Source organism: Balaenoptera borealis (assembly GCF_965194805.1).
Source record: "Balaenoptera borealis genome assembly, contig: HAP1_SCAFFOLD_2098, whole genome shotgun sequence".
Lineage (NCBI taxonomy): Eukaryota > Metazoa > Chordata > Mammalia > Artiodactyla > Balaenopteridae > Balaenoptera > Balaenoptera borealis.
This window is the reverse complement of record NW_028122175.1, coordinates 1-23,258: the sequence shown is the minus strand read 5'-3', so window position 1 is coordinate 23,258 and position 23,258 is coordinate 1. Positions and strand designations below refer to the sequence as shown.

At 46.0% G+C, this 23,258-nt stretch overlaps 3 long non-coding RNA genes across 3 annotated transcripts; 2 read left to right on the top strand and 1 right to left on the bottom strand.

Moving 5' to 3' along the window:
• Positions 1-1,526: 1,526 nt before the first annotated feature.
• Positions 1,527-4,786, top strand: LOC309622314. Its single transcript, XR_014240708.1, has 2 exons — positions 1,527-1,573; positions 3,802-4,786. It is a non-coding gene; the product is annotated as an uncharacterized lncRNA (long non-coding RNA).
• On the bottom strand, positions 2,585-2,869 carry LOC309622315. Its single transcript, XR_014240709.1, has 2 exons — positions 2,690-2,869; positions 2,585-2,640 (listed from the first exon to the last, which is right to left on the bottom strand). It is a non-coding gene; the product is annotated as an uncharacterized lncRNA (long non-coding RNA).
• An 8,211-nt stretch (positions 4,787-12,997) lies between the features above and the next one.
• LOC309622313 lies at positions 12,998-20,004 on the top strand. Its single transcript, XR_014240707.1, has 2 exons — positions 12,998-13,823; positions 19,188-20,004. It is a non-coding gene; the product is annotated as an uncharacterized lncRNA (long non-coding RNA).
• Positions 20,005-23,258: the final 3,254 nt, after the last annotated feature.

Here is a 23,258-nt window from a genome sequence, read left to right as displayed (position 1 = left end):
CATTATGCTGACAATGTTCTGCAGCATTTTGATGACAAGGGCATGGAGATTTGTGATGAGAGGGGCCATGGAACATTGTGATGACAAAGGCCATGGAGCCTTGTGATGACAAGTGTCATGGGGCATTTTGATGACATTGGCATGGAGCATTATGATGAAAAGAGTTCTGGAGCGTTTTGATGACAAGGGCATGGAGATTTGTGATGAGAAGGGCCATGGAACATTGTGATGACAAAGGCCATGGAGTATTGTGATGCCAAGTGTCATGGGGCATTTTGATGACATTGGCATTACCATTATGATGAAAAGTGTCCTGGAGCATTTTGATGACAAGGGCATGGAGCATTGTGATGACAGGGTCCATGGAACATTTTGATGACAAAGGCCATGGAGCATTGTGATGCCACGGTCATGGAACATTGTGATAACAAGAATCCTGGAGCATCGTGAGGAAAAAGGCATGGAGTATTGTGATTATAGGGGACATGGAGCATTGTGATGACATGGGCAGGGAACACTGTGATGACAGGTGTTATGGAGCAATGTGATGACAAGTGTCATGGAGCATTGTGATGAGAGGGGCCTTGGAGTATTGTGATGACAGGGGTCATGGAGCATTGGGATAACATGGGCCATGGAGCATTGTGAAGAGAAGATTCGTGGAGCATTGTGATGACACGGGCATGAAGCATGGTGATGACAACAGACCTGGAGCATTGTGATGACAAGGGCATGGAGCATTGTGATTACAGGAGACATGGAGCATTGTGATGACATTGGCAGGGATCATTGTGATTCCAGGGATCATGGAGCATTGTGATGACAAGTGTCATCGCATATTGTGCTGACACGGATCATGGAGCATTTTAATGAGAGTGGCCTTGGAGCAGAGTGATGAGAGACGTCATGGGGCATTATGGTGACAGTGGTCAAGGAGCATTGTGATGAAAGTGTTCATGGAGCAACGCGATTATCGGGACAATGGAGCATTGTGAATACAAAGGCCATGGAGCATTGAGATAACAGAGTTCATGGAGCATTGTGATGAAAGTGGTCATGGATCACTGTGATGACAAGTGTCCTGGAACCTAGTGATGACACGGTTCATACAGCCTTGAGATGACAAGGGCCAAGGCGTATTGTGATGACACGTGTCATGGGGCATTGTGATGACATTGGTCATCTTGCATTGTGATGACAGTGGTAATGTAGAATTTTGATTAAAGGTAACATGGAGCACTGTGATGACAAAGGGCAAGGAACATTTTGATGACAAGTGTCATCGACCAATGGAATGACACGGGAATGGAGTATTATGATGACAAGGGTTCTGGAGCATTGTGATGACAACGGCATGGAGCATTGTGATGACACCGGCATGGAGCATTGTAATGATAAGCTATCTGGAGCATTGTGATGAAAAGGGGATGGAGCATTTTGATGACAGGGTCCAAGGAGCATTGTGCTGACAATGGCATGGAGCATTGTGATGAAAAGGGTACTGGAGCACTGTGAGGAAAGGAGTCATGGATCATTGTGGTGACAGGGGTCATGGAGCTTTGTGATGAAAAGGGTCATGGAGCTTTTTGGTAAGAGAGGCCTTGGAGATTTGTGATGGCAGGCGTCATGGGGCATTGTGATGAGAGCGGACTTGGAGCATTGTGATGAAAGGGGTCATGGAGCACTGTGATTACAGGGGCCATGGAGCATTGTGAATACAAAGGCTATGGAGCATTGAGATGACATGGTTCATGGAGCATTGTGATGACACGGTCAAGGAACATTGCGATGACAAGTATTCTGGAGCACTGTGATGAAAGGGCATGGAGCATTGTGATTAAAGGTGACAAGGCCATTGTGATGATATGGGCAGAGAACTTTGTGATGACAGGGGTCGTGGAGATTGTTGGTAAGAGAGGCCTTGGAGATTTGTGATGGCAGGCGTCATGGGGCATTGTGATGACAGCGGTCTTGGAGCATTGGGTTGAAAGGGGTCATGGAGCACTGTGATTACAGGGGCCATGGAGCATTGTGAATACAAAGGCTATGGAGCAGTGAGATGATATGTTTCATGGAGCATTGTGATGAAAGTGATCATGGATCATTGTGATGACAAGTGTCCTGGAACCTTGTGATGACACGGTTCATGGAGCATTGTGATGACAAGGACCAAGGCGAATTGTGATGACATCGGTCATGGGGCATTGTGATGACAGTGGTCATCTAGAATTGTGATGAAAGGTATCATGGAGCACTGTGATGTCAGGGGCCATGGAACATTGTGATGACAAAGGCCATTGAGCATTGTGATGACAAGTGTCATGGGGCATTTTGATGACATTGGCATGGAACATTATGCTGACGATGTTCTGCAGCATTTTGATGACAAGGGCATGGAGATTTGTGATGAGAGGGGCCATGGAACATTGTGATGACAAAGACCATGGAGCCTTGTGATGACAAGTGTCATGGGGAATTTTGATGACATTGGCATGGAGCATTATGATGACAAGAGTTCTGGAGCATTTTGATGACAAGGGCATGGAGCTTTGTGATGAGAGGGCCCATGGAACATTGTGATGACAAAGGCCATGGGGCATTGTGATGCCACGGTCATGGAACTTTGTGATGACAAGAATTCTGGAGCATCGTGAGGAAAAAGACATGGAGCATTGTGATTAAAGGGGACATGGAGCATTGTGATGACTAGGGCCATGGAGCATTGTGATGCCACGGTCATGGAACATTGGGATGACAAGAATTCTGGAACATTGTGCGGAAACAGGCATGGAGCATTGTGATTAAAGGGGACATGGAGCATTGTGATGACATGGGCAGGGGACACTGTGATGACAGGCGTTATGGAGCAATGTGATGACAAGTGTCGTGGAGCATTGTGATGAGAGGGGCCTTGGAGAATTGTGATGACAGGGGTCATGGAGCATTCTGATGACATGGGCCATGGAGCATTGTGAAGACAATATTCATGGAGCATTGTGATGACACGGGCATGGAGCATTTTAATGATAGGCTATCTGGAGCATTTTGATAAAATGGTCCAAGTAGCATTGTGCTGACAATGGCATGGAGCATTGTGATGAAAAGGGTACTGGAGCACTGTGAGGAAAGGAGTCAAGGATCATTGTGGTGACAGGGGTCATGGAGCTTTGTGATGACAAGGGTCATGGAGCATTGTGATGACACGGTCAAGGAACATTGCGATGACAAGTATTCTGGAGCACTGTGATGAAAGGGCATGGAGCATTGTGATTAAAGGTGACAAGGCCATTGTGATGATATGGGCAGAGAACTTTGTGATGACAGGGGTCGTGGAGATTTTTGGTAAGAGAGGCCTTGGAGATTTGTGATGGCAGGCGTCATGGGGCATTGTGATGACAGCGGTCTTGGAGCATTGGGTTGAAAGGGGTCATGGAGCACTGTGATTACAGGGGCCATGGAGCATTGTGAATACAAAGGCTATGGAGCAGTGAGATGATATGTTTCATGGAGCATTGTGATGAAAGTGATCATGGATCATTGTGATGACAAGTGTCCTGGAACCTTGTGATGACACGGTTCATGGAGCATTGTGATGACAAGGACCAAGGCGAATTGTGATGACATCGGTCATGGGGCATTGTGATGACAGTGGTCATCTAGAATTGTGATGAAAGGTATCATGGAGCACTGTGATGTCAGGGGCCATGGAACATTGTGATGACAAAGGCCATGGAGCATTGTGATGACAAGTGTCATGGGGCATTTTGATGACATTGGCATGGCGCATTATGATGACAAGAGTTCTGGAGCATTTTGATGACAAGGGCATGGAGCATTGTGATGAAAGGGGCCATGGAGCATTGAGATGACAGGCGTCATGAAGCATGGTAATGACACTGGTCATGGAGCATTGTGATGAAAGAGATCATGGAGCAATATGATAACAGGGGCCTTGGATCATTGTGATGACAGGTGTATTGGAGCATTGTGATGAAAGTAGTCATGGATCATTGTGATGACATGTGTCCTGGAACCTAGTGATGACACGGTTCATCGAGTATTGTGATGACAAGGGTCATAGCGAATTGTGACGACAGGTGTCATGGGGCATTGTGATGACACTGATCATCTAGGAATTGTGATGAAAGGTGTCATGGAGCACTGTGATGACTGGGGGCATGAAGCATTGTTGTGAAAATTGTCCTGGATTATTGTGATGACAGCAGTCATGGAGAATTGTGATGACAGCTATTATGCAGCATTGTGTTGACAAGGGTATGGACTATTGTGATGACAATGGTCATGGAGCAATGTGATGAAAGTTTTCATGGAGCATCGTGATGAAAAGTGCCTGGGAGCATTGTGACGATAAAGGCCATGGAGTATTGTGATGACAAGTGTCATGGAGCATTGTAATGAAAGGTTTCATTGTGCACTGTGATGACAAGGGGGATGGAGTATTGTGATGAAACTGGTCCTGGAGCATTGTGATAACAAAAGCCATGGAGCTATGTGATGACAGGCATCATGGAGCATTGTGAAGAAAGGGGCCATGGGGAACTGTAATGACAATAGAGACATGTGATGAAAATGGTCAGCGAGCATAGTGATTAAAGTGGTCATTGAGAATTGTGATGAAAAGCGACAGAGAGCATTGTGATGACAAAGGTCATGGAGAACATTGATGACCAGGGTATTGAAGCATTGTGATGACACGGTCATGGAACATTGTGATGACAAGAATTCTGGAGCATTGTGATGACAAGGGCCATGGAGCATAGTGATGCCACGGTCATGGAACATTCTGATGACAAGAATTCTGGAGAATTGTGAGGAAACAGGCATGGAGCATTGTGATTATAGCGGACATGGAGCATTGTGATGACATGGGCAGGGAACACTGTGATGACAGGTGTTATGGAGCAATGTGATGACAAGTGTCGTGGAGCATTGTGATGAGAGGGGCCTTGGAGAATTGTGATGACAGGGGTCATGGTGCATTGTGATGACATGGGACATGGAGCATTGTGAAGACAAGATTCATGGAGCATTGTGATGACACGGGCATGAAGCATGGTGATGACAACAGACCTGGAGCATTGTGATGACAAGGGCATGGAGCATTGTGATGAAAAGGGTACTGGAGCACTGTGAGGAAAGGAGTCATGGATCATTGTGATGACAGGGGTCATGGAGCTTTGTGATGACAAGGGTCATGGAGCATTGTGATGACACGGTCAAGGAACATTGCGATGACAAGAATTCTGGAGCATTGTGATGAAAGGGCATGGAGCATTGTGATTAAAGGTGACAAGGAGCATTGTGATGATATGGGCAGAGAATTTTGTGATGACAGGGGTCATGGAGCTTTTTGGTAAGAGAGGCCTTGGAGATTTCTGATTGCAGGCGTCATGGGGCATTGTGATGACAGTGGTCTTGGAGCATTGTGATGAAAAGGGTCATGGAGCACTGTGATTACAGGGGCCATGGAGCATTGTGAATACAAAGGCTATGGAGCAGTGAGATGACAGGGTTCATGGAGCATTGTGATGAAAGGGATCATGGATCACTGTGATGACAAGTGTCCTGGAACATTGTGATGACACGGTTCATGGAGCACTGTGATGACAAGGACCATGGCGAATTGTGATGACATCTGTCATGGGGCATTGTGATGAAAGTGTTAATCTAGAATTGTGATGAAAGGTATCATGGAGCACTGTGATGACAGGGGCCATGGAACATTGTGATGACATGGGCATGAAGCATGGTGATGACAACAGACCTGGAGCATTGTGATGACAAGGGCATGGAGCATTGTGATTCCAGGAGACCTGGAGCATTGTGATGACATTGGCAGGGATCATTGTGATTCCAGGGATCATGGAGCATTGTGATGAAAAGTGTCATCCCATATTGTGCTGACACAGATCATGGAGCATTGTGATGACAAGTGTCATGCAATATTGTGCTGACACAGATCATGGAGCATTTTGATGAGAGTGGCCTTGGAGCACAGTGATGAGAGATGTCATGGGGCATTATGGTGACAGTGGTAAAGGAGCATTGTGATGAAAGTGTTCATGGAGCAACGCGATTATCGGGACAATGGAGCATTGTGAATAGAAAGGCCATGGAGCATTGAGATAACAGAGTTCATGGAGCAGTGTGATGAAAGTGGTCATGGATCACTGTGATGACAAGTGTCCTGGAACCTAGTGATGACACGGTTCATACAACCTTGAGATGACAAGGGCCAAGGCGAATTGTGATGACACTTGTCATGGGGCATTGTGATGACATTGGTCATCTTGCATTTTGATGACAGTGGTCATGTAGAATTTTGATTAAAGGTATCATGGAGCACTGTGATGACAAAGGCCAAGGAACCTTTTGATGACAAGTGTCATTGAGCAATGGGATGACACGGGAATGGAGTATTATGATGACAAGTGTTCTGGAGCATTGTGATGACAAGGGCAGGGGGCATTGTGATGACAGAGGCCATGGAGCATTGCGATGACAACGGCATGGAGCCTTGTGATGACACGGGCATGGAGCATTGTAATGATAGGCTATCTGGAGCATTGTGATGAAAAGGGGATGGAGCATTTTGATGAGAGGGTCCAAGGAGCATTGTGCTGACAATGGCATGGAGCATTGTGATGAAAAGGGTACTGGAGCACTGTGAGGAAAGGAGTCATGGATCATTGTGATGACAGGGGTCATGGAGCTTTGTGATGACAAGGGTTATGGAGCATTGTGATGACACGGTCAAGGAACATTGCGATGACAAGAATTCTGGAGCATTGTGATGAAAGGGCATGGAGCATTGTGATTAAAGGTGACAAGGCCATTGTGATGATATGGGCAGAGAACTTTGTGATGACAGGGGTCATGGAGCTTTTTGGTAAGAGAGGCCTTGGAGATTTCTGATTGCAGGCGTCATGGGGCATTGTGATGACAGTGGTCTTGGAGCATTGTGATGAAAAGGGTCATGGAGCACTGTGATTACAGGGGCCATGGAGCATTGTGAATACAAAGGCTATGGAGCAGTGAGATGACAGGGTTCATGGAGCATTGTGATGAAAGGGATCATGGATCATTGTGATGACAAGTGTCCTGGAACATTGTGGTGACACGGTTCATGGAGCACTGTGATGACAAGGACCATGGCGAATTGTGATGACATCTGTCCTGGGGCATTGTGATGACATTGGTCATCTTGCATTTTGATGACAGTGGTCATGTAGAATTTTGATTAAAGGTATCATGGAGCACTGTGATGACATAGGCCAAGGAACCTTTTGATGACAAGTGTCATTGAGCAATGGGATGACACGGGAATGGAGTATTATGATGACAAGTGTTCTGGAGCATTGTGATGACAAGGGCATGGAGCATTGTGATTAAAGGTGACAAGGAGCATTGTGATGACAACGGCATGGAGCATTGTGATGACACGGGCATGGAGCATTGTAATGATAGGCTATCTGGAACATTGTGATGAAAAAGGGACGGAGCATTTTGATGAGAGCGTCCAAGGAGCATTGTGCTGACAATGGCATGGAGCATTGTGATGAAAAGGGTACTGGAGCACTGTGAGGAAAGGAGTCATGGATCATTGTGATGACAGGGGTCATGGAGCTTTGTGATGACAAGGGTCATGGAGCATTGTGATGACACGGTCAAGGAACATTGCGATGACAAGAATTCTGGAGCATTGTGATGAAAGGGCATGGAGCATTGTGATTAAAGGTGACAAGGAGCATTGTGATGATATGGGCAGAGAATTTTGTGATGACAGGGGTCATGGAGCTTTTTGGTAAGAGAGGCCTTGGAGATTTGTGACGGCAGGCGTCATGGGGCATTGTGATGACAGCGGTCTTGGAGCATTGGGTTGAAAGGGGTCATGGAGCACTGTGATTACAGGGGCCATGGAGCATTGTGAATACAAAGGCTATGGAGCAGTGAGATGATATGTTTCATGGAGCATTGTGATGAAAGGGATCATGGATCATTGTGATGACAAGTGTCCTGGAACCTTGTGATGACACGGTTCATGGAGCATTGTGATGACAGTGGTCATCTAGAATTGTGATGAAAGGTATCATGGAGCACTGTGATGTCAGGGGCCATGGAACATTGTGATGACAAAGGCTATGGAGCATTGTGATGACAAGTGTCATGGGGCATTTTGATGACATTGGCATGGAACATTATGCTGACAATGTTCTGCAGCATTTTGATGACAAGGGCATGGAGATTTGTGATGAGAGGGGCCATGGAACATTGTGATGACAAAGGCCATGGAGCCTTGTGATGACAAGTGTCATGGGGCATTTTGATGACATTGGCATGGAGCATTATGATGAAAAGAGTTCTGGAGCGTTTTGATGACAAGGGCATGGAGATTTGTGATGAGAAGGGCCATGGAACATTGTGATGACAAAGGCCATGGAGTATTGTGATGCCAAGTGTCATGGGGCATTTTGATGACATTGGCATTACCATTATGATGAAAAGTGTCCTGGAGCATTTTGATGACAAGGACATGGAGCATTGTGATGACAGGGTCCATGGAACATTTTGATGACAAAGGCCATGGAGCATTGTGATGCCACGGTCATGGAACATTGTGATAACAAGAATCCTGGAGCATCGTGAGGAAAAAGGCATGGAGTATTGTGATTATAGGGGACATGGAGCATTGTGATGACATGGGCAGGGAACACTGTGATGACAGGTGTTATGGAGCAATGTGATGACAAGTGTCATGGAGCATTGTGATGAGAGGGGCCTTGGAGTATTGTGATGACAGGGGTCATGGAGCATTGGGATAACATGGGCCATGGAGCATTGTGAAGAGAAGATTCGTGGAGCATTGTGATGACACGGGCATGAAGCATGGTGATGACAACAGACCTGGAGCATTGTGATGACAAGGGCATGGAGCATTGTGATTACAGGAGACATGGAGCATTGTGATGACATTGGCAGGGATCATTGTGATTCCAGGGATCATGGAGCATTGTGATGACAAGTGTCATCGCATATTGTGCTGACACGGATCATGGAGCATTTTAATGAGAGTGGCCTTGGAGCAGAGTGATGAGAGACGTCATGGGGCATTATGGTGACAGTGGTCAAGGAGCATTGTGATGAAAGTGTTCATGGAGCAACGCGATTATCGGGACAATGGAGCATTGTGAATACAAAGGCCATGGAGCATTGAGATAAGAGAGTTCATGGAGCATTGTGATGAAAGTGGTCATGGATCACTGTGATGACAAGTGTCCTGGAACCTAGTGATGACACGGTTCATACAGCCTTGAGATGACAAGGGCCAAGGCGTATTGTGATGACACGTGTCATGGGGCATTGTGATGACATTGGTCATCTTGCATTGTGATGACAGTGGTAATGTAGAATTTTGATTAAAGGTAACATGGAGCACTGTGATGACAAAGGGCAAGGAACATTTTGATGACAAGTGTCATTGAGCAATGGAATGACACGGGAATGGAGTATTATGATGACAAGGGTTCTGGAGCATTGTGATGACAACGGCATGGAGCATTGTGATGACACCGGCATGGAGCATTGTAATGATAAGCTATCTGGAGCATTGTGATGAAAAGGGGATGGAGCATTTTGATGACAGGGTCCAAGGAGCATTGTGCTGACAATGGCATGGAGCATTGTGATGAAAAGGGTACTGGAGCACTGTGAGGAAAGGAGTCATGGATCATTGTGATGACAGGGGTCATGGAGCTTTGTGATGACAAGGGTCATGGAGCATTGTGATGACAGGGTCAAGGAACATTGCGATGACAAGTATTCTGGAGCACTGTGATGAAAGGGCATGGAGCATTGTGATTAAAGGTGACAAGGCCATTGTGATGATATGGGCAGAGAACTTTGTGATGACAGGGGTCATGGAGATTTTTGGTAAGAGAGGCCTTGGAGATTTGTGATGGCAGGCGTCATGGGGCATTGTGATGACATGGGCCATGGAGCATTGTGAAGACAAGATTCATGGAGCTTTGTGATGACACGGGCATGAAGCATGGTGATGACAACAGACCTGGAGCATTGTGATGACAAGGGCATGGAGCACTGTGATTCCAGGAGACCTGGAGCATTGTGATGACATTGGCAGGGATCATTGTGATTCCAGGGATCATGGAGCATTGTGATGAAAAGTGTCATCCCATATTGTGCTGACACAGATCATGGAGCATTTTGATGAGAGTGGCCTTGGAGCACAGTGATGAGAGACGTCATGGGGCATTATGGTGACAGTGGTAAAGGAGCATTGTGATGAAAGTGTTCATGGAGCAACGCGATTATCGGGACAATGGAGCATTGTGAATAGAAAGGCCATGGAGCATTGAGATAAGAGAGTTCATGGAGCATTGTGATGAAAGTGGTCATGGATCACTGTGATGACAAGTGTCCTGGAACCTAGTGATGACACGGTTCATACAGCCTTGAGATGACAAGGGCCAAGGCGAATTGTGATGACACTTGTCATGGGGCATTGTGATGACATTGGTCATCTTGCATTTTGATGACAGTGGTCATGTAGAATTTTGATTAAAGGTATCATGGAGCACTGTGATGACAAAGGCCAAGGAACCTTTTGATGACAAGTGTCATTGAGCAATGGGATGACACGGGAATGGAGTATTATGATGACAAGTGTTCTGGAGCATTGTGATGACAAGGGCATGGAGCATTGTGATTAAAGTTGACAAGGAGCATTGCGATGACAACGGCATGGAGCATTGTGATGACACGGGCATGGAGCATTGTAATGATAGGCTATCTGGAACATTGTGATGAAAAAGGGACGGAGCATTTTGATGAGAGCGTCCAAGGAGCATTGTGCTGACAATGGCATGGAGAATTGTGATGAAAAGGGTACTGGAGCACTGTGAGGAAAGGAGTCATGGATCATTGTGATGACAGGGGTCATGGAGCTTTGTGATGACAAGGGTCATGGAGCATTGTGATGACACGGTCAAGGAACATTGCGATGACAAGAATTCTGGAGCATTGTGATGAAAGGGCATGGAGCATTGTGATTAAAGGTGACAAGGAGCATTGTGATGATATGGGCAGAGAATTTTGTGATGACAGGGGTCATGGAGCTTTTTGGTAAGAGAGGCCTTGGAGATTTGTGACGGCAGGCGTCATGGGGCATTGTGATGACAGCGGTCTTGGAGCATTGGGTTGAAAGGGGTCATGGAGCACTGTGATTACAGGGGCCATGGAGCATTGTGAATACAAAGGCTATGGAGCAGTGAGATGATATGTTTCATGGAGCATTGTGATGAAAGTGATCATGGATCATTGTGATGACAAGTGTCCTGGAACCTTGTGATGACACGGTTCATGGAGCATTGTGATGACAAGGACCAAGGCGAATTGTGATGACATCTGTCATGGGGCATTGTGATGACAGTGGTCATCTAGAATTGTGATGAAAGGTATCATGGAGCACTGTGATGTCAGGGGCCATGGAACATTTTGATGACAAAGGCCACTGAGCATTGTGATGACAAGTGTCATGGGGCATTTTGATGACATTGGCATGGAACATTATGCTGACAATGTTCTGCAGCATTTTGATGACAAGGGCATGGAGATTTGTGATGAGAGGGGCCATGGAACATTGTGATGACAAAGGCCATGGAGCCTTGTGATGACAAGTGTCATGGGGAATTTTGATGACATTGGCATGGAGCATTATGATGACAAGAGTTCTGGAGCATTTTGATGACAAGGGCATGGAGCTTTGTGATGAGAGGGCCCATGGAACATTGTGATGACAAAGGCCATGGAGCATTGTGAAGCCACGGTCATGGAACTTTGTGATGACAAGAATTCTGGAGCATCGTGAGGAAAAAGACATGGAGCATTGTGATTAAAGGGGACATGGAGCATTGTGATGACATGGGCAGGGAACACTGTGATGACAGGCGTTATGGAGCAATGTGATGACAAGTGTCGTGGAGCATTGTGATGAGAGGGGCCTTGGAGAATTGTGATGACAGGGGTCATGGAGCATTGTGATGACATGGGCCATGGAGCATTGTGAAGACAATATTCATGGAGCATTGTGATGACACGGGCATGGAGCATTGTAATGATAGGCTATCTGGAGCATTTTGATAAAATGGTCCAAGTAGCATTGTGCTGACAATGGCATGGAGCATTGTGATGAAAAGGGTACTGGAGCACTGTGAGGAAAGGAGTCAAGGATCATTGTGGTGACAGGGGTCATGGAGCTTTGTGATGACAAGGGTCATGGAGCATTGTGATGACACGGTCAAGGAACATTGCGATGACAAGTATTCTGGAGCACTGTGATGAAAGGGCATGGAGCATTGTGATTAAAGGTGACAAGGCCATTGTGATGATATGGGCAGAGAACTTTGTGATGACAGGGGTCGTGGAGATTTTTGGTAAGAGAGGCCTTGAGATTTGTGATGGCAGGCGTCATGGGGCATTGTGATGACAGCGATCTTGGAGCATTGTGATGAAAGGGGTCATGGAGCACTGTTATTAAAAGGGCCATGGAGCATTGTGAATACAAATGCTATGGAGCATTGAGATGACAGGGTTGATGGAGCATTGTGATGAAAGTGATCATGGATCATTGTGATGACAAGTGTCCTGGAACCTTGTGATGACACGGTTCAAGGAGCACTGTGATGACAAGGACCATGGTGAATTGTGATGACATATGTCCTGGGGCATTGTGATGACAGTGGTCATCTAGAATTGTGATGAAAGGTATCATGGAGCACTGTGATGAGAGGGGCCATGGAACATTGTGATGACAAAGGCCATGGAGCATTGTGATGACAAGTGTCATGGGGCATTTTGATGACATTGGCATGGAGCATTATGATGACAAGAGATCTGGAGCATTTTGATGACAAGGGCATGGAGCTTTCTGATGAGAGGGTCCATGGAACATTGTGATGACAAAGGCCATGGAGCATTGTGATGACAAGTGTCATGGGGCATTTTGATGACATTGGCATGGCGCATTATGATGACAAGAGTTCTGGAGCATTTTGATGACAAGGGCATGGAGCTTTGTGATGAGAGGGGCCATGGAACATTGTGATGACAAAGGCCATGGAGCATTGTGATGACAAGTGTCATGGGGCATTTTGATGACATTGGCATGGCGCATTATGATGACAAGAGTTCTGGAGCATTTTGATGACAAGGGCATGGAGCATTGTGATGAAAGGGGCCATGGAGCATTGAGATGACAGGCGTCATGAAGCATGGTAATGACACTGGTCATGGAGCATTGTGATGAAAGAGATCATGGAGCAATATGATAACAGGGGCCTTGGATCATTGTGATGACAGGTGTATTGGAGCATTGTGATGAAAGTAGTCATGGATCATTGTGATGACATGTGTCCTGGAACCTAGTGATGACACGGTTCATCGAGTATTGTGATGACAAGGGTCATAGCGAATTGTGACGACAGGTGTCATGGGGCATTGTGATGACATTGATCATCTAGGAATTGTGATGAAAGGTGTCATGGAGCACTGTGATGACTGGGGGCATGAAGCATTGTTATGAAAATTGTCCTGGATTATTGTGATGACAGCAGTCATGGAGAATTGTGATGACAGCTATTATGCAGCATTGTGTTGACAAGGGTATGGACTATTGTGATGACAATGGTCATGGAGCAATGTGATGAAAGTTTTCATGGAGCATCGTGATGAAAAGTGCCTGGGAGCATTGTGACGATAAAGGCCATGGAGTATTGTGATGACAAGTGTCATGCAGCATTGTAATGAAAGGTTTCATTGTGCACTGTGATGACAAGGGGGATGGAGTATTGTGATGAAACTGGTCCTGGAGCATTGTGATAACAAAAGCCATGGAGCTATGTGATGACAGGCATCATGGAGCATTGTGAAGAAAGGGGCCATGGGGAACTGTAATGACAATAGAGACATGTGATGAAAATGGTCAGCGAGCATAGTGATTAAAGTTGTCATTGAGAATTGTGATGAAAAGCGACAGAGAGCATTGTGATGACAAAGGTCATGGAGAACATTGATGACCAGGGTATTGAAGCATTGTGATGACACGGTCATGGAACATTGTGATGACAAGAATTCTGGAGCATTGTGATGACAAGGGCCATGGAGCATAGTGATGCCACGGTCATGGAACATTCTGATGACAAGAATTCTGGAGAATTGTGAGGAAACAGGCATGGAGCATTGTGATTATAGTGGACATGGAGCATTGTGATGACATGGGCAGGGAACACTGTGATGACAGGTGTTATGGAGCAATGTGATGACAAGTGTCGTGGAGCATTGTGATGAGAGGGGCCTTGGAGAATTGTGATGACAGGGGTCATGGTGCATTGTGATGACATGGGACATGGAGCATTGTGAAGACAAGATTCATGGAGCATTGTGATGACACGGGCATGAAGCATGGTGATGACAACAGACCTGGAGCATTGTGATGACAAGGGCATGGAGCATTGTGATGAAAAGGGTACTGGAGCACTGTGAGGAAAGGAGTCATGGATCATTGTGATGACAGGGGTCATGGAGCTTTGTGATGACAAGGGTTATGGAGCATTGTGATGACACGGTCAAGGAACATTGCGATGACAAGAATTCTGGAGCATTGTGATGAAAGGGCATGGAGCATTGTGATTAAAGGTGACAAGGCCATTGTGATGATATGGGCAGAGAACTTTGTGATGACAGGGGTCATGGAGCTTTTTGGTAAGAGAGGCCTTGGAGATTTCTGATTGCAGGCGTCATGGGGCATTGTGATGACAGTGGTCTTGGAGCATTGTGATGAAAAGGGTCATGGAGCACTGTGATTACAGGGGCCATGGAGCATTGTGAATACAAAGGCTATGGAGCAGTGAGATGAAAGGGTTCATGGAGCATTGTGATGAAAGGGATCATGGATCATTGTGATGACAAGTGTCCTGGAACATTGTGATGACACGGTTCATGGAGCACTGTGATGACAAGGACCATGGCGAATTGTGATGACATCTGTCCTGGGGCATTGTGATGACAGTGGTCATCTAGAATTGTGATGAAAGGTATCGTGGAGCACTGTGATGACAGGGGCCATGGAACATTGTGATGACAAAGGCCATGGAGCATTGTGATGACAAGTGTCATGGAGCATTGTAATGAAAGGTTTCATTTTGCACTGTGATGACAAGGGGGATGGAGTATTGTGATGAAACTGGTCCTGGAGCATTGTGATAACAAAAGCCATGGAGCTTTGTGATGACAGGCATCATGGAGCATTGTGAAGAAAGGGGCCATGGGGAATTGTAATGACAATAGAGAAATGTGATGAAAATGGTCAGCGAGCATAGTGATTAAAGTGGTCATTGAGAATTGTGATGAAAAGCGACAGAGAGCATTGTGATGACAAAGGTCATGGAGAACAGTGATGACCAGGGTCATGTAGCATTGTGATGTCACGTTCATGGAACATTGTGATGACAAGAATTCTGGAACGTTGTGATGACAAGGGCCATGGAACAGTGTGAGGACAAGAATTCTGGAGCATTGTGAGGAAACAGGCATGGAGCATTGTGATTATAGGGGACATGGAGCATTGTGATGACATGGGCAGGGAACACTGTGATGACAGGTGTTATGGAGCAATGTGATGACAAATGTCGTGGATCATTGTGATGAGAGGGGCCTTGGAGAATTGTGATGACAGGGGTCATGGAGCATTGGGATGACATGGGCCATGGAGCATTGTGAAGAGAAGATTCATGGAGCATTGTGATGACACGGGCATGAAGCATGGTGATGACAACAGACCTGGAGCATTGTGATGACAAGGGCATGGAGCATTGTGATTCCAGGAGACCTGGAGCATTGTGATGACATTGGCAGGGATCATTGTGATTCCAGGGATCATGGAGCATTGTGATGAAAAGTGTCATCCCATATTGTGCTGACACAGATCATGGAGCATTTTGATGAGAGTGGCCTTGGAGCACAGTGATGAGAGACGTCATGGGGCATTATGGTGACAGTGGTAAAGGAGCATTGTGATGAAAGTGTTCATGGAGCAACGCGATTATCGGGACAATGGAGCATTGTGAATAGAAAGGCCATGGAGCATTGAGATAAGAGAGTTCATGGAGCATTGTGATGAAAGTGGTCATGGATCACTGTGATGACAAGTGTCCTGGAACCTAGTGATGACACGGTTCATACAGCCTTGAGATGACAAGGGCCAAGGCGAATTGTGATGACACTTGTCATGGGGCATTGTGATGACATTGGTCATCTTGCATTTTGATGACAGTGGTCATGTAGAATTTTGATTAAAGGTATCATGGAGCACTGTGATGACAAAGGCCAAGGAACCTTTTGATGACAAGTGTCATTGAGCAATGGGATGACACGGGAATGGAGTATTATGATGACAAGTGTTCTGGAGCATTGTGATGACAAGGGCATGGAGCATTGTGATTAAAGGTGACAAGGAGCATTGCGATGACAACGGCATGGAGCATTGTGATGACACGGGCATGGAGCATTGTAATGATAGGCTATCTGGAACATTGTGATGAAAAAGGGACAGAGCATTTTGATGAGAGCGTCCAAGGAGCATTGTGCTGACAATGGCATGGAGCATTGTGATGAAAAGGGTACTGGAGCACTGTGAGGAAAGGAGTCATGGATCATTGTGATGACAGGGGTCATGGAGCTTTGTGATGACAAGGGTCATGGAGCATTGTGATGACACGGTCAAGGAACATTGCGATGACAAGAATTCTGGAGCATTGTGATGAAAGGGCATGGATCATTGTGATTAAAGGTGACAAGGAGCATTGTGATGATATGGGCAGAGAATTTTGTGATGACAGGGGTCATGGAGCTTTTTGGTAAGAGAGGCCTTGGAGATTTGTGACGGCAGGCGTCATGGGGCATTGTGATGACAGCGGTCTTGGAGCATTGGGTTGAAAGGGGTCATGGAGCACTGTGATTACAGGGGCCATGGAGCATTGTGAATACAAAGGCTATGGAGCAGTGAGATGATATGTTTCATGGAGCATTGTGATGAAAGTGATCATGGATCATTGTGATGACAAGTGTCCTGGAACCTTGTGATGACACGGTTCATGGAGCATTGTGATGACAAGGACCAAGGCGAATTGTGATGACATCTGTCATGGGGCATTGTGATGACAGTGGTCATCTAGAATTGTGATGAAAGGTATCATGGAGCACTGTGATGTCAGGGGCCATGGAACATTTTGATGACAAAGGCCACTGAGCATTGTGATGACAAGTGTCATGGGGCATTTTGATGACATTGGCATGGAACATTATGCTGACAATGTTCTGCAGCATTTTGATGACAAGGGCATGGAGATTTGTGATGAGAGGGGCCATGGAACATTGTGATGACAAAGGCCATGGAGCCTTGTGATGACAAGTGTCATGGGGAATTTTGATGACATTGGCATGGAGCATTATGATGACAAGAGTTCTGGAGCATTTTGATGACAAGGGCATGGAGCTTTGTGATGAGAGGGCCCATGGAACATTGTGATGACAAAGGCCATGGAGCATTGTGAAGCCACGGTCATGGAACTTTGTGATGACAAGAATTCTGGAGCATCGTGAGGAAAAAGACATGGAGCATTGTGATTAAAGGGGACATGGAGCATTGTGATGACATGGGCAGGGAACACTGTGATGACAGGCGTTATGGAGCAATGTGATGACAAGTGTCGTGGAGCATTGTGATGAGAGGGGCCTTGGAGAATTGTGATGACAGGGGTCATGGAGCATTGTGATGACATGGGCCATGGAGCATTGTGAAGACAATATTCATGGAGCATTGTGATGACACGGGCATGGAGCATTGTAATGATAGGCTATCTGGAGCATTTTGATAAAATGGTCCAAGTAGCATTGTGCTGACAATGGCATGGAGCATTGTGATGAAAAGGGTACTGGAGCACTGTGAGGAAAGGAGTCAAGGATCATTGTGGTGACAGGGGTCATGGAGCTTTGTGATGACAAGGGTCATGGAGCATTGTGATGACACGGTCAAGGAACATTGCGATGACAAGTATTCTGGAGCACTGTGATGAAAGGGCATGGAGCATTGTGATTAAAGGTGACAAGGCCATTGTGATGATATGGGCAGAGAACTTTGTGATGACAGGGGTCGTGGAGATTTTTGGTAAGAGAGGCCTTGAGATTTGTGATGGCAGGCGTCATGGGGCATTGTGATGACAGCGATCTTGGAGCATTGTGATGAAAGGGGTCATGGAGCACTGTTATTAAAAGGGCCATGGAGCATTGTGAATACAAATGCTATGGAGCATTGAGATGACAGGGTTGATGGAGCATTGTGATGAAAGTGATCATGGATCATTGTGATGACAAGTGTCCTGGAACCTTGTGATGACACGGTTCAAGGAGCACTGTGATGACAAGGACCATGGTGAATTGTGATGACATATGTCCTGGGGCATTGTGATGACAGTGGTCATCTAGAATTGTGATGAAAGGTATCATGGAGCACTGTGATGAGAGGGGCCATGGAACATTGTGATGACAAAGGCCATGGAGCATTGTGATGACAAGTGTCATGGGGCATTTTGATGACATTGGCATGGAGCATTATGATGACAAGAGATCTGGAGCATTTTGATGACAAGGGCATGGAGCTTTGTGATGAGAGGGTCCATGGAACATTGTGATGACAAAGGCCATGGAGCATTGTGATGACAAGTGTCATGGGGCATTTTGATGACATTGGCATGGCGCATTATGATGACAAGAGTTCTGGAGCATTTTGATGACAAGGGCATGGAGCTTTGTGATGAGAGGGGCCATGGAACATTGTGATGACAAAGGCCATGGAGCATTGTGATGACAAGTGTCATGGGGCATTTTGATGACATTGGCATGGCGCATTATGATGACAAGAGTTCTGGAGCATTTTGATGACAAGGGCATGGAGCATTGTGATGAAAGGGGCCATGGAGCATTGAGATGACAGGCGTCATGAAGCATGGTAATGACACTGGTCATGGAGCATTGTGATGAAAGAGATCATGGAGCAATATGATAACAGGGGCCTTGGATCATTGTGATGACAGGTGTATTGGAGCATTGTGATGAAAGTAGTCATGGATCATTGTGATGACATGTGTCCTGGAACCTAGTGATGACACGGTTCATCGAGTATTGTGATGACAAGGGTCATAGCGAATTGTGACGACAGGTGTCATGGGGCATTGTGATGACATTGATCATCTAGGAATTGTGATGAAAGGTGTCATGGAGCACTGTGATGACTGGGGGCATGAAGCATTGTTATGAAAATTGTCCTGGATTATTGTGATGACAGCAGTCATGGAGAATTGTGATGACAGCTATTATGCAGCATTGTGTTGACAAGGGTATGGACTATTGTGATGACAATGGTCATGGAGCAATGTGATGAAAGTTTTCATGGAGCATCGTGATGAAAAGTGCCTGGGAGCATTGTGACGATAAAGGCCATGGAGTATTGTGATGACAAGTGTCATGCAGCATTGTAATGAAAGGTTTCATTGTGCACTGTGATGACAAGGGGGATGGAGTATTGTGATGAAACTGGTCCTGGAGCATTGTGATAACAAAAGCCATGGAGCTATGTGATGACAGGCATCATGGAGCATTGTGAAGAAAGGGGCCATGGGGAACTGTAATGACAATAGAGACATGTGATGAAAATGGTCAGCGAGCATAGTGATTAAAGTTGTCATTGAGAATTGTGATGAAAAGCGACAGAGAGCATTGTGATGACAAAGGTCATGGAGAACATTGATGACCAGGGTATTGAAGCATTGTGATGACACGGTCATGGAACATTGTGATGACAAGAATTCTGGAGCATTGTGATGACAAGGGCCATGGAGCATAGTGATGCCACGGTCATGGAACATTCTGATGACAAGAATTCTGGAGAATTGTGAGGAAACAGGCATGGAGCATTGTGATTATAGTGGACATGGAGCATTGTGATGACATGGGCAGGGAACACTGTGATGACAGGTGTTATGGAGCAATGTGATGACAAGTGTCGTGGAGCATTGTGATGAGAGGGGCCTTGGAGAATTGTGATGACAGGGGTCATGGTGCATTGTGATGACATGGGACATGGAGCATTGTGAAGACAAGATTCATGGAGCATTGTGATGACACGGGCATGAAGCATGGTGATGACAACAGACCTGGAGCATTGTGATGACAAGGGCATGGAGCATTGTGATGAAAAGGGTACTGGAGCACTGTGAGGAAAGGAGTCATGGATCATTGTGATGACAGGGGTCATGGAGCTTTGTGATGACAAGGGTTATGGAGCATTGTGATGACACGGTCAAGGAACATTGCGATGACAAGAATTCTGGAGCATTGTGATGAAAGGGCATGGAGCATTGTGATTAAAGGTGACAAGGCCATTGTGATGATATGGGCAGAGAACTTTGTGATGACAGGGGTCATGGAGCTTTTTGGTAAGAGAGGCCTTGGAGATTTCTGATTGCAGGCGTCATGGGGCATTGTGATGACAGTGGTCTTGGAGCATTGTGATGAAAAGGGTCATGGAGCACTGTGATTACAGGGGCCATGGAGCATTGTGAATACAAAGGCTATGGAGCAGTGAGATGAAAGGGTTCATGGAGCATTGTGATGAAAGGGATCATGGATCATTGTGATGACAAGTGTCCTGGAACATTGTGATGACACGGTTCATGGAGCACTGTGATGACAAGGACCATGGCGAATTGTGATGACATCTGTCCTGGGGCATTGTGATGACAGTGGTCATCTAGAATTGTGATGAAAGGTATCGTGGAGCACTGTGATGACAGGGGCCATGGAACATTGTGATGACAAAGGCCATGGAGCATTGTGATGACAAGTGTCATGGAGCATTGTAATGAAAGGTTTCATTTTGCACTGTGATGACAAGGGGGATGGAGTATTGTGATGAAACTGGTCCTGGAGCATTGTGATAACAAAAGCCATGGAGCTTTGTGATGACAGGCATCATGGAGCATTGTGAAGAAAGGGGCCATGGGGAATTGTAATGACAATAGAGAAATGTGATGAAAATGGTCAGCGAGCATAGTGATTAAAGTGGTCATTGAGAATTGTGATGAAAAGCGACAGAGAGCATTGTGATGACAAAGGTCATGGAGAACAGTGATGACCAGGGTCATGTAGCATTGTGATGTCACGTTCATGGAACATTGTGATGACAAGAATTCTGGAACGTTGTGATGACAAGGGCCATGGAACAGTGTGAGGACAAGAATTCTGGAGCATTGTGAGGAAACAGGCATGGAGCATTGTGATTATAGGGGACATGGAGCATTGTGATGACATGGGCAGGGAACACTGTGATGACAGGTGTTATGGAGCAATGTGATGACAAATGTCGTGGATCATTGTGATGAGAGGGGCCTTGGAGAATTGTGATGACAGGGGTCATGGAGCATTGGGATGACATGGGCCATGGAGCATTGTGAAGAGAAGATTCATGGAGCATTGTGATGACACGGGCATGAAGCATGGTGATGACAACAGACCTGGAGCATTGTGATGACAAGGGCATGGAGCATTGTGATTCCAGGAGACCTGGAGCATTGTGATGACATTGGCAGGGATCATTGTGATTCCAGGGATCATGGAGCATTGTGATGAAAAGTGTCATCCCATATTGTGCTGACACAGATCATGGAGCATTTTGATGAGAGTGGCCTTGGAGCACAGTGATGAGAGACGTCATGGGGCATTATGGTGACAGTGGTAAAGGAGCATTGTGATGAAAGTGTTCATGGAGCAACGCGATTATCGGGACAATGGAGCATTGTGAATAGAAAGGCCATGGAGCATTGAGATAACAGAGTTCATGGAGCAGTGTGATGAAAGTGGTCATGGATCACTGTGATGACAAGTGTCCTGGAACCTAGTGATGACACGGTTCATACAGCCTTGAGATGACAAGGGCCAAGGCGAATTGTGATGACACTTGTCATGGGGCATTGTGATGACATTGGTCATCTTGCATTTTGATGACAGTGGTCATGTAGAATTTTGATTAAAGGTATCATGGAGCACTGTGATGACAAAGGCCAAGGAACCTTTTGATGACAAGTGTCATTGAGCAATGGGATGACACGGGAATGGAGTATTATGATGACAAGTGTTCTGGAGCATTGTGATGACAAGGGCATGGAGCATTGTGATTAAAGGTGACAAGGAGCATTGCGATGACAACGGCATGGAGCATTGTGATGACACGGGCATGGAGCATTGTAATGATAGGCTATCTGGAACATTGTGATGAAAAAGGGACAGAGCATTTTGATGAGAGCGTCCAAGGAGCATTGTGCTGACAATGGCATGGAGCATTGTGATGAAAAGGGTACTGGAGCACTGTGAGGAAAGGAGTCATGGATCATTGTGATGACAGGGGTCATGGAGCTTTGTGATGACAAGGGTCATGGAGCATTGTGATGACACGGTCAAGGAACATTGCGATGACAAGAATTCTGGAGCATTGTGATGAAAGGGCATGGAGCATTGTGATTAAAGGTGACAAGGAGCATTGTGATGATATGGGCAGAGAACTTTGTGATGACAGGGGTCATGGAGCTTTTTGGTAAGAGAGGCCTTGGAGATTTGTGACGGCAGGCGTCATGGGGCATTGTGATGACAGCGGTCTTGGAGCATTGGGTTGAAAGGGGTCATGGAGCACTGTGATTACAGGGGCCATGGAGCATTGTGAATACAAAGGCTATGGAGCAGTGAGATGATATGTTTCATGGAGCATTGTGATGAAAGGGATCATGGATCATTGTGATGACAAGTGTCCTGGAACCTTGTGATGACACGGTTCATGGATCATTGTGATGACAGTGGTCATCTAGAATTGTGATGAAAGGTATCATGGAGCACTGTGATGTCAGGGGCCATGGAACATTGTGATGACAAAGGCTATGGAGCATTGTGATGACAAGTGTCATGGGGCATTTTGATGACATTGGCATGGAACATTATGCTGACAATGTTCTGCAGCATTTTGATGACAAGGGCATGGAGATTTGTGATGAGAGGGGCCATGGAACATTGTGATGACAAAGGCCATGGAGCCTTGTGATGACAAGTGTCATGGGGCA